The sequence below is a fragment of the Canis lupus genome, chromosome 38 (genome assembly GCF_011100685.1).
Source record: "Canis lupus familiaris isolate Mischka breed German Shepherd chromosome 38, alternate assembly UU_Cfam_GSD_1.0, whole genome shotgun sequence".
NCBI classification, from domain to species: domain Eukaryota; kingdom Metazoa; phylum Chordata; class Mammalia; order Carnivora; family Canidae; genus Canis; species Canis lupus.
This window is the reverse complement of record NC_049259.1, coordinates 22,602,965-22,616,519: the sequence shown is the minus strand read 5'-3', so window position 1 is coordinate 22,616,519 and position 13,555 is coordinate 22,602,965. Positions and strand designations below refer to the sequence as shown.

Genomic DNA, 13,555 nt, shown 5'->3' with positions numbered 1-13,555 from the left:
AGCCACCCGGGCGTCCCTAATTTTTAATTTTTTAAAAAGCCATCCATAACCACTTTCCTAATTTGTCAGAGTCGTATGTTTGAATATTAACAAGAAGTCTAAATCATGCCTCTATGCTTTTTCACTGAATGTTCTATTTTCACCTAATTTTCAACTTATTTACAACCGAATTCATAAATTCTCCTGTGAAATTACAGAAAAAAAAAATACATATCTTGGTCTCTGCCCTCAGTTCCAGACACAGGATTCCTAAATCCCTTGTGATTTCGTAAGAGTTAAGAGCACGAGCGGCATCTTGTAATATTCGGTTTTCAATCCCAGTTCCTGACCCAGGGCTCCTAAGTCCTGGAATGTCCTGGGTGGCGGGAGTGTCTTTTGTCCTAATGACTCTGGGTGGCTTCTGGAAAGGGGCTGGTCATCAGAAAGACCACACCTTGACTAGAAGCTTGGTGTGTGCAGCCCCAGGCCCATCCTCCGGGAGCGGGACAGGGTCTAGAGAGTGAGTTAATGACCTATCGGTCCTATGTAATGAGGTCTCCATAAAGCCCCCCAGAGTGGGGGCTTTGGAGAACTTTCAGGTTGCTGCACCTACGGAAGTCCTGGGAAGATGCCGCACCCGGTGAGGCCCCTTGTGCCGTGCCTCCTTGCCCTCAGGCATCTCCTCCCCTTATAAGTTCATCTGTATTCTTTATGATAACTTTTTATTTATTTATTTATTTCAGAGAGAGAGAGGGAGAGCGGTGGGAGGGGCAGAGGGAAAAGGAGAGGAAGTAAGAGCAGGCTCCCCACTGAGCAGGGAACCGACGTGGGGCTCCACCCCAGGACCCTGAGAGCATGACCTGAGCTGGACAGATGCTAACTGACTGAGCCACCCAGGTGCCCCATCATAGCTTTTTATAATCACCCGGTAAGTGTAAGTACGCTTCTCTGAGTTCTATGAGCCGTTCTAGCAAATTATTGAACTCAGTGAAGGGGTCGGGGGCACCTCAATATATAGCCGATGGGTCAGATTATAGGTGACAACCTGGGCTTGCAACTGGCACTTAAAGTTGGGGTGGGGTAAATTTGTGGGACTGAGGCCTACCCGGTGCCATCTGAGTCTGACTCCAGGTGGTACCCGAACCGGACTGAACTGTGGGACTCGCCCCTGGTGTCCCAGAATTGCTTGGTGTGTGGAAAACACCCCCACACAATTGGTGTCACAATTGGTGCGTGCAGTAGTGGGGAGAGTAAAGGAAAAATACAGGAGTGTCTTCTAGTAAATCTCTCAAGCTGAATTCTGCAACCCAGCAAGTTGTTTTTGTGTCACAATCACCAAGCACGAGGCCTTGGATTGCTCTCTGAATAATCCTCCTTTATTTCCTACGCGTCATCAGTTTTAAAATTCTCAGTGTTTCCTTGGTTAAGACCGTCTCTCCGTGTTGATCCTCCTGGCTGACCTTTATCCTCTTACACCCACGCTCTTTCTTAGCTCTCTAACTACTAGTTCCCGGTGTCCCGACTCTCTCCAGACTATCCTGTAACTGACTGTCACCACCTAAGACTTTTGAAACCCTCTTTGTTCAATGTACTGACGGAAAGCATGACATTTGCTCTTGTCTTGGATTTTAGTGCTAGTATCTCTCTATTTCGTGGGAACTTGGGCAAGAAATTTAGCTTCTAAGCCTCAATTTCTTCACCTGTAAAGTGGAAATAATAATAGTGCCTAAACCATAGGGCTGTTGTGAGGATTAAATGAGATAATCTGTATAGTATGAGCCCGACGCCTGGCACCTAAGTGGTTTCTCTTCCACCTCTCTGACACTTCTACCTTCTCACACTTCTTTATTGTTAGGTCTTCCTCTTCCAGAGGCGATAGTCTGCTTTGCCTCTCCTCTGTTCAATCTATATCGACTCACCGTGGGACCACATTTGGTCTCAGGCCTTTAAGTATTACCTACATGTTGATGGTTTTCAGGTATAAGTTGTCTATCCCTCCTGGCATTTCTAGACAGCTGACTTCTTCAGCTCCAAACTTGGGGTATATGAAACAAAAACAAAAACTCACCACGGAGTTTTCCCTTGGACCCTGAGTTCCTTAGCCTGTCTGCCTTCTCTCCACCTTCATCATCTTTGTTTTATATATAATGTCTAGGGTTTTACATTGTACTCAGTGGGAAGAATAGAAAAGTATATCAACTTTATCTTGGTGGACATGTCTACTGAGTTTTTTTAAATTAAAACTTTTTAAATTGTGTAAAAACACATAATACAAAATGTACTCTCTTCACCATTCTTTTTTTTTTTTTAAGATTTTGTTTATTTATGCATGAGAGACATAGAGAGAGAGAGAGAGAGAGAGAGAGAGAGAGAGGTGAGACATAAGTAGAGGGAGAAGCAGGCTCCACGCAGGCAGCCTGACTTGGGACTCAATCCCGGGACCCCAAGATCATGCCCTGAGCTGCAGGAAGATGCTTAAGCACTAAGCCACCCGGGCGTCCCTCTCTTCACCATTCTTAAGTGTACACATTCACATTGTTGTGTAACAGATCTCTAGAACTTTTTCATCTTGCAAAATTGAAACTGTACCCATCGAACAACTTCCCATTTTTCCTTGATGGGATATTCAAAGCATGCAAGGGAACAACCCATTATGATTTAAAATGTCAGCATATTTAAAAAAGGAAAATTTATGCTTAAAATTATTAAAAACGTAAAGTAAAACCAAAAAACAAGATTTTATAAAATTTAATTTCCAGAAATGATACGTAAATTGCTGAAATTAAAAACTCAATAGATCTCCAGCCTTAAAATGGAAAGAAATTTTGTCACATGTGACAACGTGGATGAGCTTTGACGATATTATGCTGAGTAAAGGAAGCCAGTCACAAAATAATAAATATTGTAAGATACTTATAAGAAGTATCTGGAATCATTGAAATTAAGGAAACAGAAAGTAGAATGGTGGTTTCCAGGGGTGATTTGTTATATAGCAATAGATAATTAACACAGGTACCATAAATATTTTACTAGTTTAAGGCTTTTAAAATATAAATCTATCCTTGTTAATCTTGATCTAGTACCTTAACTTTCTCGACTCAGAGCATTATTTTGATCACCTTCTCTACGCACAAACTAGACCTTGTCAATTATCAACTAGAACTGTTCCGCCTGTCTGAAATACTGAGCTGCTGTATCCTGCTGTTTGACCACAGGTTCGTATCCTTCCATGTCTTGTACCATTTCGCAGTACAGATTATAAGCCTCATCAATAACCCTCTCATTTTCCCCCAGTTTGTCTCCTTCCTAGCCTCACTTTGTTCTCCCACAATTCCCTTCCCAGTAGTCGGCCTATTGCTTCTCTGTATGCTGAACATCTGTATCATTAGGGAACTCTTCTTGCATCCCATATGGTATTGGTGAGGCTGTTGGTCTTGTGGCCTAACCACCTCCACCATGAATGTGGGCCCCCGCCTGGCCATGCAAGCAATTCATGTTGGGGATTAATGCGGACACTGTAAGAGAAAGAAAGGGTCAGGGCCAGCCTATGGGGTCATGTGCTCTAAGGAATACCTAAAAATGGAGCTGCTGGAAGTTGTCTTTCATACTTGGAGAGATTTGAGAATGAATAAATCCAAGCAGAGGCAAGCAACGCTTAGAGATAAAGATAGTTTTTCTTAAGATATTGTTTGGATTATGGATCTTTCTAGACCTGATGCCAATTTTATCTCTTGGATGTTCCAGATATATGAGTCAATAAATCCTCTCCCCGCTTTTTTCCCTTATAGTATTTTATAATATCCCCACCCCCCAAGTTTGGCTTTATTTTTGTAGTACAGAAATTATTTGGAGCCATTTTGAGACAGACGTCATTGAAGTAAAGGCTCTGTCAAATCAAAACTGCATTTTGGGACATAAAAGAAGCTTCTACATTTACCTAATGTTTTTGTTTTTTACAACCAAAAGCATCATGACTAATATACCTGCAGAGCCCAGACCTCTGTTTCAGTTATGAACACATTTGGTTGAAAACCACCAGAAAACACAAAGACGTGTCCTATGTAAATACGGGTTTATTTGTTCCACATGGTAAGAAGCCTGAGGCAAGGCAGTCCAGAGCCAACAACTCAGCCCTGAACACAATCAGGATGTATGTTCTTTCTTCCCTTCTGTTCTGACTTTCTTACTATGTTGACTTTATCCTCCTACTTGTTGCCTCAAGGTCACCAAGTGGCTGCTGCTTCGCCAGGCCTCATGACTGTGCGGTAGACACTAGAAGGGAGGAACAGGAGACTTATGCTTATGTCTCGTTGATGCGTGGTTTCCACTAGCTGCAGGGGAGCTGGGGGATTAAGTGTTTAGCTTTTACCGTCTCTCTGTTAGAGGCAGGCAAAAGGAAGATGGGCTGGAAGTAGACAAACTCAAGTTGATAGTTTTCAGGATCCTCCCACTACACACGACCTCTTTCCCTGCGCTGTAAGCCACCAACCATCTCCAAGTTCTACAAGCCACTCTGTAGTTGAGTGCTGAAGGTTAGTGGATAAAAATCACAGAATTGCAGAGAATGGAGCCCCTACAAATGAATGGTATTTAGTATCATGTAGGTATTGAGAGCGGTTTGATAGTTCTTTTTCATTTTAGTTTTGTTAGCTTCCTCTCCTAATCCCTTTAATTATTTTGCAAATCTTTTAACCTTCCTTATGCCCTCTTCTCATATTCCCTTCACTGTCAACAGATTGCAGTCTCTTGCCTTCTGAGAAAGTAGAGGCCATAAAAATATAAAGTCCCTCAATTTCCTATAACCAATCCTTTCCTTCTTCCTTTGCTCCTTTCAGTTTTTTTTTTAAACTTTATTTATTATTTGAGAGAGAGAGAGAGAGAGAGAGCACAAGCACGGGGGAGAGGTAGAAGTAGAGAGCCTGATGCGGTGCTCAATCCTAGGACCCTGGGATCACGACCTGAGCCAAAGGCACATGCTCAACCTACTGAGCCATCCAGGCGCCCTTATTTGGGCTTTAAAAATCAGAATTTACAATTGTGGTTTTAACCTTGCCCATATCCATTATGCTACAAAATGTTTATTTCATTCATTATATCTCACTCATTATATCTCATTATATCTCAATGTGGTATCATTTGGTAGTGGGTCCACCATAAACCTTTGTTGGATGCTATTGAATCCTCTTTGCAAGACTGCTGTATCAATGATCCTCTACTGGATCTTTCACTTCTTCCTCTTTTACCTCCTTTTACTCTATAAACAAACTCAAGCTTTTCCCTGCCTATAACACAGAAATCCTAGAACAAAACCTTCCTTCTCATGTACCTGCATTTACCCCCTAGCCACTAACTAATTTCCCTCTTTCTCTACTGAACCAAGCTCCTCAAAACAGTAATCTCCAATCTCAGTCTCTACTTCCATATTTTCCACATATTCCTCAACTCCTTGCTCAGTAGCTTCAACCCACCCTATCAAGGAAACCGTCTTTGCCAAAGTCCCTGATGACTTCCTACTCACCACATTTCTATATTAGGTTTTCTGCAGAATTTATTTATGTGCTTCCTATTTTTTCCCTTTCCTTGAATTTTGTGATACTAGGATTTTCTATTTTTTCTAACTCTCTGTTAATTCCTTTTTTGTTCTTCTGTTGGGATTCTTCTCCACTGTGGTATTACTCAGGGGTCTGTAAGTGACCATCTTCTCTTTTCACTATAGACACATTCCTTGGGTGATCTTATCAATACCATGGCTTCAGCTGTCACCCAGATGCAAATGGTTCCCAAATCGTTTTCTCCAGAAAGTGATATTTGAGCAAAACCCAGAAGGAGATGTGCAAATGAGCCATGTAAATATCTGGAAGAACGTCATTCCAGAGAGTGAAAATAGCCAAGTGTCAAAGTTCAAGTAAGAATGTTTGGCATGTTTCAAGAATATCCAGAAAGCCAATGTGGCTTATGCTGAGAGGTGTGGGGAAAAATTAGTAGGAATTGAGGTCAGAGAAGTAAGGTGGAGAGGAAGATCAAGTCACATCAGGTGTTTTGGACCATTTTAATGGCCCTAAGTTCTACTGTGAGTGAAATGAAAAGCTATTGGAGGGGTTTGAGCAGAGGAGTGATACTTTCTGATTGAAGTTTTAAAAGGATCACTCTGTGTTGAGAGTAGATTGAAAAGAGCAGGATGGAAGCAGGACTGCCTGGTTCGGAGGCTATTGCAGTAATTTAGATGATAGATGATGGTGATCTGGATCACAGGAGTCACAGTGAAATGGCTATAATGGATCTATTTTATTTTATTTATTTTTTAAAAAGATTTTATTTATTTATTCATGAGAGACACACAGAGAGAGGCAGAAACACAGGCAGAGGGAGAAGCAGGCTCCATGCAGGGAGCCCGATGCGGGACTCGATCCCGGGACTCCGGGGTCACGCCCAGGGCTGAAGGCAGATGCTCAACTGCTGAGCCACCTGGGCATCCCTAGTGGATCTATTTTAAAGGGAGAACCAATAACCTATGATGACAGATGGGATGTGGGGTCTGAGAAATAAGGACTCAGACATTTTGTACTGAGAAACCGGAAGGATGGAGTTGTAGTTTACTGAGCTGAGGAACGCTGTGGGAAAAGCAGGTCGGGAGAAATATTAGGAGATTGGGTTTGTACCAACTAAACATGAGATGGTGATTAGAAGACATGCAAGGGTAGAAGTCTTGAGGCAGCTGGATAAAGGATGGAGTTTAGTTGTCAAGGGAACTGAGATATGCATTTGGCAGTCATTATCCTATAGGTAGAATTCATACTTATGAGGATAGATGAGATCATCATCAGAATGAGAAAAAATAGAAAAGAGAAGTATTCTAAGAACTGAGCCTTGGAGTAATCTAATGTTAACAGGCAGAGAAGATGAGCATGAGCCAGTGAGGGAGACAGAGGAGTGGCCAGGAGATGGGAAGAAAATCAGGAGAGGTGCTGTCCTGATAGATGACTGAAGAAATGTTTCAAGAAGAAGGAAGGGATTGACCAAATCAAATAACGCTGATAGCTCACGTAATTTGAGGACTGAGTATTTCAATGGATCAAGAGGGTGGGAGGAGAAAAGTAGGATTTTTTCTGTGAACAAGAGAAATAGAGCAGTAACTAGGAAGAGAAGTAGGATCAAAAGAGTTTTGTTTTGTTTATTAGATGGGAGAATAACATGTCTGTAATCTGATTGTAATCTGACGGGAAAGATCTAATAGAGGGGGAATTTGTTAAAGCAGATTTAAAAGGGGAGAATTGCTGGAGCAATGTCCTAGAGCGGGTGAGAGGAGATAGGTGCATGAGTAGAGGAACTGTCCCTCACTTGACACAGTTCATTAAATTCATCCATAGTAACAAGAAGATGAAGAAAGATACAGAGGAAGAGAAGACAGAGTAGGATACAAACGAAGCGTGTTATAACGGAAGCTGTCAAAATACTCTTCAGACAGCTTGCTTTTTTCAGTAAGGAAAGCTTTTTTTTTTTTTTTTTTTTTTTTATTTATGATAGTCATACAGAGAGAGAGAGAGAGGCAGAGACACAGGCAGAGGGAGAAGCAGGCTCCATGCACCGGGAGCCCGACGTGGGATTCGATCCCGGGTCTCCAGGATCGCGCCCTGGGCCAAAGGCAGGCGCCAAACCGCTGCGCCACCCAGGGATCCCGGAAAGCTTTTTTCAGTGAGTAAAGATAGTTGAAGAAATACTAGAATGTGGTGCCTCCTACGATTTCTCTGCCCTCACCTCCTAATTGTTTAGGAGAGTGAGAGAACGAACAAGAGAAATACAGAATAATCACTTGGTAACAATGAAGTTAGGGATCATAAATTTAAATGAGACTAATCATAGCAGGATTGTGTACCTTTTTTCAGCTAGTTTTGCCAATTCAGGCATGAATGAGCCCAAGTTGGAATTAGGCAGTATTAATTTTTTTTTTTTTTTTGGCCAGGAAATACAATTCAAAATGGAACAAGGGAGTGAAATGAAGGGTGTGTGGGAGGGAGTGATGACAATGACTTATTATTGACATTCAACTGGGTAAGGAGGAAAGTGATGCCCTGACGGGCAGGAGCAATAGTGAAAGGTAATTCGATCGATGGACTATTGGTTGGGGCATGGAGGTAAAGGGATTACTGGAGATGCAGCAAAAGAAGGAGTGAAATGGAAAGACAGAAGGTGGGATTTAGAGAGAGTAGGATGCTTGAAACTAAGATTACAGAAAGGCTGTAGCTCTTGATACTAGGGTATTGACTACAGGAGATGTCTAATCAGCAGAAATACAGAAACAAATCAGGTTAGGGGACAAGAATCACAAGAGGAGCCAAGCCAAGAAACAATAAGGAGGAACCAGAAAGATAGAGGAGAAGACCAGGATGGTCTGAAAAGCTGAAAAGCTAATCCAGTGAAAGGAGTGGAGGACAAGGTTATTGGAGGAGAGGAGGCCAGGGATCTGAAAGGTGAGGCTAATGGAAGGAACACGTGCATGGATAGAAGTGTGAAAGGAATAGTGTTGAAAAGTGTACAAGTCAACGAGGAGCTAAACTCAAGGAGTTGGGGAGGGGGTGGTGATCTGAGGATAGCATGTGACTCTAATAGGAAGGATGGTGGTTGCACAGTCTTATAACATGAGATTCAGAGCTAAAATTGTTCATTGCATGGTCATGCATGATCTCCTGCTTAGCAAAGTTTTTTTCTTAAGTTTTCTGCAGAATTTGTCATCACTTCCACTTTCTTGAAACTCACTTATCTTGAAGTGTTGTGACTGAGATCTGTTGGCTCTCCTACCTCTCTGTCAATTCCTTTTGTTGTCATCTGGTGGGTTTTCCTTCTCAGGGGTAACTTCTCAGTAACCCAGGCTCCCGCCATGCCCCTTTCTCTTCTCACTGTATGTGTACTCCCTGGATGATCCCACCAACCCCATGGCTTCAGCTGCCACCCAAATGCATGTGGCTTCCAGACCTGTAGCTCCAGCCTCAAGTGGGCTCTCTTGCTCTAGTTTTCTATTTCTGACTGTTCACTAATAGAATTTGGATGTCCTTCAGGCAGCTTAAGTTCATTCAAGACCGAATTAATTATTTTCTCCAAACTTCCTTCTCTTCGTTTTTGAATTTCAGTCAATCGCTGATATATTTGACTCATCGTAGTCATATGTCTCTTCCTCCTCTCCCATATATAGTCAAGTCACCGATTCCTGTGAATTCTATTTCTAAAGTCTGAGTTCTTTATCTGAATTGTCAGCACTGATTAAGTCTGACACTTTGCCTTCTTCAAACCTACATCTGTACAATAAAAAGTTGATAAGAAAAACAGAAAGGCACTGCCCAACTTCATGGAAGTCTAGGACATATAGTTCATTAGATGTTCTGTTTCTGTAGCACAGGAAGGTGCATGGAAGGAAGATAGGATGGATGTTGAATGGCAACCCCCCACCTTGACAAGTCATCTTGAGATCCAGGACAGGGCATGTTCTAGGTTGAGAATTGGTCCTGTGTGTGTGCGTGTGCGTGTGCGTGTGTTTCTCCACACCAGATAAGAAGTTTTGATTGCAGGTTACTATTTGTAAATTTTAAAAAATATTCCCCTCCAAAAGTTGCTACCTCAGAGAAGCCTTTCTTGATCACCCTATCTGGGTAGGCTTCTCCCTGTTATTCTCTAATTGTTCCTTCATCAGTTTGCCAAAAATTTGAAGTATGTATTTGGTTTCACACACTATTCTGAGTGCTAAGAATACAGTGAGGAAAAGGGACAGGGATGCCCCGGTGGCTCAGCAGTTGGACGTTTGCCTTCTGCTCGGGGCATGATCCCTGGGGTCCCGGGATCTAGTCCTGCATCGGGCTCCCTGCATGGAGCCTGCTTCTCCCTCCGCCTGTGTCTCTGCCTCTCTCTTTCTCTCTGTGTCTCTCATGAATAAATAAACAAAATCTTAAAAAAAAAAAAAGAAAAGGGACAAAATCTATACCACCACTGAACTTAGAGTGTAGTGGGGGAGCCAGGCAAGACCTGTATAGAAATAAATAATATATTATTCAACAGTGATCTATGCTTTGAGAAAACAAAGGGTAATAGGACAGAATGAGTGGGAGTGGGGAGGCTAGGAGCAATTTTAAATTATAGGATAATCAAAGAAAATGTCTTTTTTTAAAAAAGATTTTATTTATTTATTCATGAGCGACACAGAGAGAGGCAGCAACATAGACAGAGGAAGAAGCAGGGTCCCTATGGGGAGCCTGGTGCGGGACACGATCCCAGGGTCCTGGTAGGACCCTAAGCTGAAGGCAGATGCTCAACCACTGAGCCACCCAAGAGTCCCAGAAAATCTCTTTGATATGAATAGTGAGAAGAAGCTGGCTACACAAGGACCTGGGGTTAGAGATGTGCACCAAGAGAGTAGGAAGTATAGAAGCCCTGAGGTCGTAGAGCCTAGCAGGTTCAGTGACATTGCCAGTACCTCTGAAGGACTCATTTATAGAACTTACCACAGAGGTAATCGTGTATTTATTTGTTTTTACCCACCTAGATCTATTATATATTTGTTTAGGGTTTGTTATTTCCATGATCCCTGAGGACTGAGGCCCTGTCTATCTTGTTAAAAGTTAACACCTAGTCCCTGGCACCAGGGAGCAGTTAAATGTTTAATAAATTAATGAATAACTAAATAACAACTGCTTAATAAATGCAGTTACTTGTAGGATCAGCTGTTGGAGAGGTGCATTTTGCTTTCTAAATATAAATCTGTAGCACTGACTATGTCTTTTCAAACTTCACATTCTGTTACAAGCAGGCTCCTGTCTTGCATGCTTCCTCTCCTGAAAATCTCTATTGTAAGAAGTAAAAAAAAATTTTTTTTTTGTTAAGGTTTTATTTATTTATTCATGAGAGACACACAGAGAGAGAGGCAGAGACACAGGTAGAGGGAGAAGCAGGCTCCAGGCAGGAAGCCTGATGTGGGACTCGATCCCGGGTCTCCAGGATCAGGCCCTGGGCTGAAGGCGGTGCTAAACCACTGAGCCACCTGGGCTGCCCAAGAAGTTAAAAATTTAAGTTACTTTCCCCTTTGTCTTAAATTGCCATGAACTCAACCTATGCTTTGGATTGTTATCAGATCCCAAGAGGGGCTTTGGTAGGGATTTTCTCCTTTCTTTGAGTCACTAGGAATGTTAAGGATATATAGTCTATGGAAGTGAATAAAAGGAGAGAGAAAAGCAGAATTTAAGGTAATTATGGAACATCCAGGAAGTGTCCAGTGAGTAGAACCTAGGGAAATAAATCTATTTATGAGATAAGAATCCTAAGAGAAGCCAAGCCAAGGGGAGGTAAAAGGATCCAGAAAAGCAGGGGCGAGGGCTGGGATGGCATGTCATACTGAGAGCTAAAAAGAGGGGAACTTCAGGGGTGGAGAGGACTCTGTAATGTCAAGTGCTGCAGAGGGCACCAGCATGCAGAGGAAAGACCCTTGCACGTGTATGTTGGTGCTTCTAAGGGGGCAGCTTCAGAAGCCTGTTGGGATCAAGTATGAGGAAGTGAAAGCTTTGGACATAAGCCACTCATTCTAGAGGGAGTCAGAAGTCAATGACAATGTCCCTTTCCTTCTTTTCTACAGGAAGTGTCTTTAGATAACCTCTAGGAAGAGGAAAACCAGGGATTCAGATGTCCTGTCTCAGGTTGAGAAGTCACTTCTCAACCCATTCTCATCATTGTGAAATTTAGCATGAAATGACTGCCTTGAGACCCTGGAGCAGGGTTACCCCCTCTCTGTTCTGCAGCCATCAGCGGCGATATCCCTCCTATCAACATATACACTGGGCCCTGATGGAGGTTCAGTGTTTTTTTACTCAAAGTTTTAGAAAAATGTTCTAAAGCCACACGGGGTCCAACTATTGGTTTGGGGATAGCTGGGGGGCAGGGGGTAAGGGAAATCAGGCATTGTTACTTTGCCCCACTTGCTAATTTGCTTCTTTAACCAGTATGGAGTGGGGCAAAGCTTCATGGTTCAGGCTAGAGGTTGGAAGCTTCAATATTTATAGATATCAGGCAGATCAAATAAACAGGTGAGGTGGGCAGGCCAGGCCAGGGATGGAGTGTAGCGTGTGAACCCCACTGAGAATAGGATAAATGTCCCTCAGCACCCTGTAGAAATGTACTCCTGATGTGGGCAGAGCTCTGGAAAGCATTTTTAAAGAAAAGTGAGAAATGAAGATCTCTAGGTAAGTTGTCTCCGTTTTTCATGTTATGAGCTAAAAATTAAGGTGAAGGGGAGTGGGGGATACAGGCCTCCAGTTATGGAGTGAATAAGTCAGGGGTCGAAAGGCACAGCACAGGGAATGTAATCCATGGTGTTGTAATACCACTGTATGTGGTAGTTGGTAGCTACTTGTGGTGAGCATAGTGTAATAGTAACAACGAAGTTAAAGTACTGGGGGGCCAAATATCTGTAGGTAGGGTCCTGGTCTCCAGCTACTTGTTTGTGATTTCTGGTTTAGGACTTAAGAAAGTATGCCGAGGGAATACTTTCCTCATTCCTCGCATCGTTACTGACTCCTGACCCCTACAACAACCCAATCATGGTTCCCAAATCCCTCTTATCAGCCGTTCACTATGATTGTTTCCCCCTCCACTCTTATGTGCTGGGTCAAAGGGAGGCGGCAGGTGGGCTAGGAAAGGGGCCTATGGCTAGGAAAGGGGAAGAGCTGGGGAGACTCACCTGCAGTTCATTCTCTAGTCCACAAGTATGCCATCGCGTTCTCTTAAAGTATCTGAAGATCAACACATTACCTCACCAAGAAGATTCAATCTCCTCTCAAAGATGACCCCATGTAGTCTACATGTGCAAAAGAATGTTTCTGCCAGTAAGTAGACTGGGACTGGGGTCCCCCAGGGAATTTAGAAATACTGCTGCCTGAGTCCCAGCCTGGAGTAAGTAGATGAGTACCTCTGGACAATGGGCCCTACGCTGGTGGTTTTAAAAGCTCCTCCTGTGGTTCAAATGAGCAGTCGAGGGTTGAGAACCACTGGATAGGTGATTACAGAAACTATGTAAAGGGTGAGAGTGTTTGGATTAGCTGAGGGTGGGGGGTGGGTAAAAGCATCAGTGGTTGGAGCAAAGGTCCAAAGAGAAACTGTGTGGATCTGTGGTGCGCTGCATGGTTCATTGGCTTTCTCCTATGGATGTCGCAGGTTGCGCTGGGAAATCAGGAGGGGGCACAGGTAATCCTTTGGATTGGAGGCTGGCTCAGCAATAGGGAAAGCTAAGGAGGAGAGCACAAGAGTGTTAACAATGACTTTATCGATCTGGGACAGAGAATGGAAGCTATTCAGATAGAGACTAAGGGTTTGGGTGACTTAAAATGAATGAAGGAGGGAGGAAACGCCAGTGAGTATAGGGGGAATGTAAGGAAGAGGAAGAGAGATCATTTCAAATTTCAGATTTCAGAGGCCATTGTGATGAGATAGTTTGGGGTGTGCCATCCTGGTGTGACTCCACTGAAGAGCCATCCCTCTGTACACCAGGAGCCCCCTCTGGTGTTCCCAGCATTCCCTACATTGATCATCTGCTAACAATCCTAAT

General features: G+C 43.1%; 1 long non-coding RNA gene across 1 annotated transcript; it reads right to left on the bottom strand.

The window, feature by feature from the left end:
* Positions 1–4,034: 4,034 nt before the first annotated feature.
* On the bottom strand, positions 4,035–13,014 carry LOC106558353. Its single transcript, XR_005385548.1, has 2 exons — positions 12,692–13,014; positions 4,035–4,251 (listed from the first exon to the last, which is right to left on the bottom strand). It is a non-coding gene; the product is annotated as an uncharacterized LOC106558353 (long non-coding RNA).
* Positions 13,015–13,555: the final 541 nt, after the last annotated feature.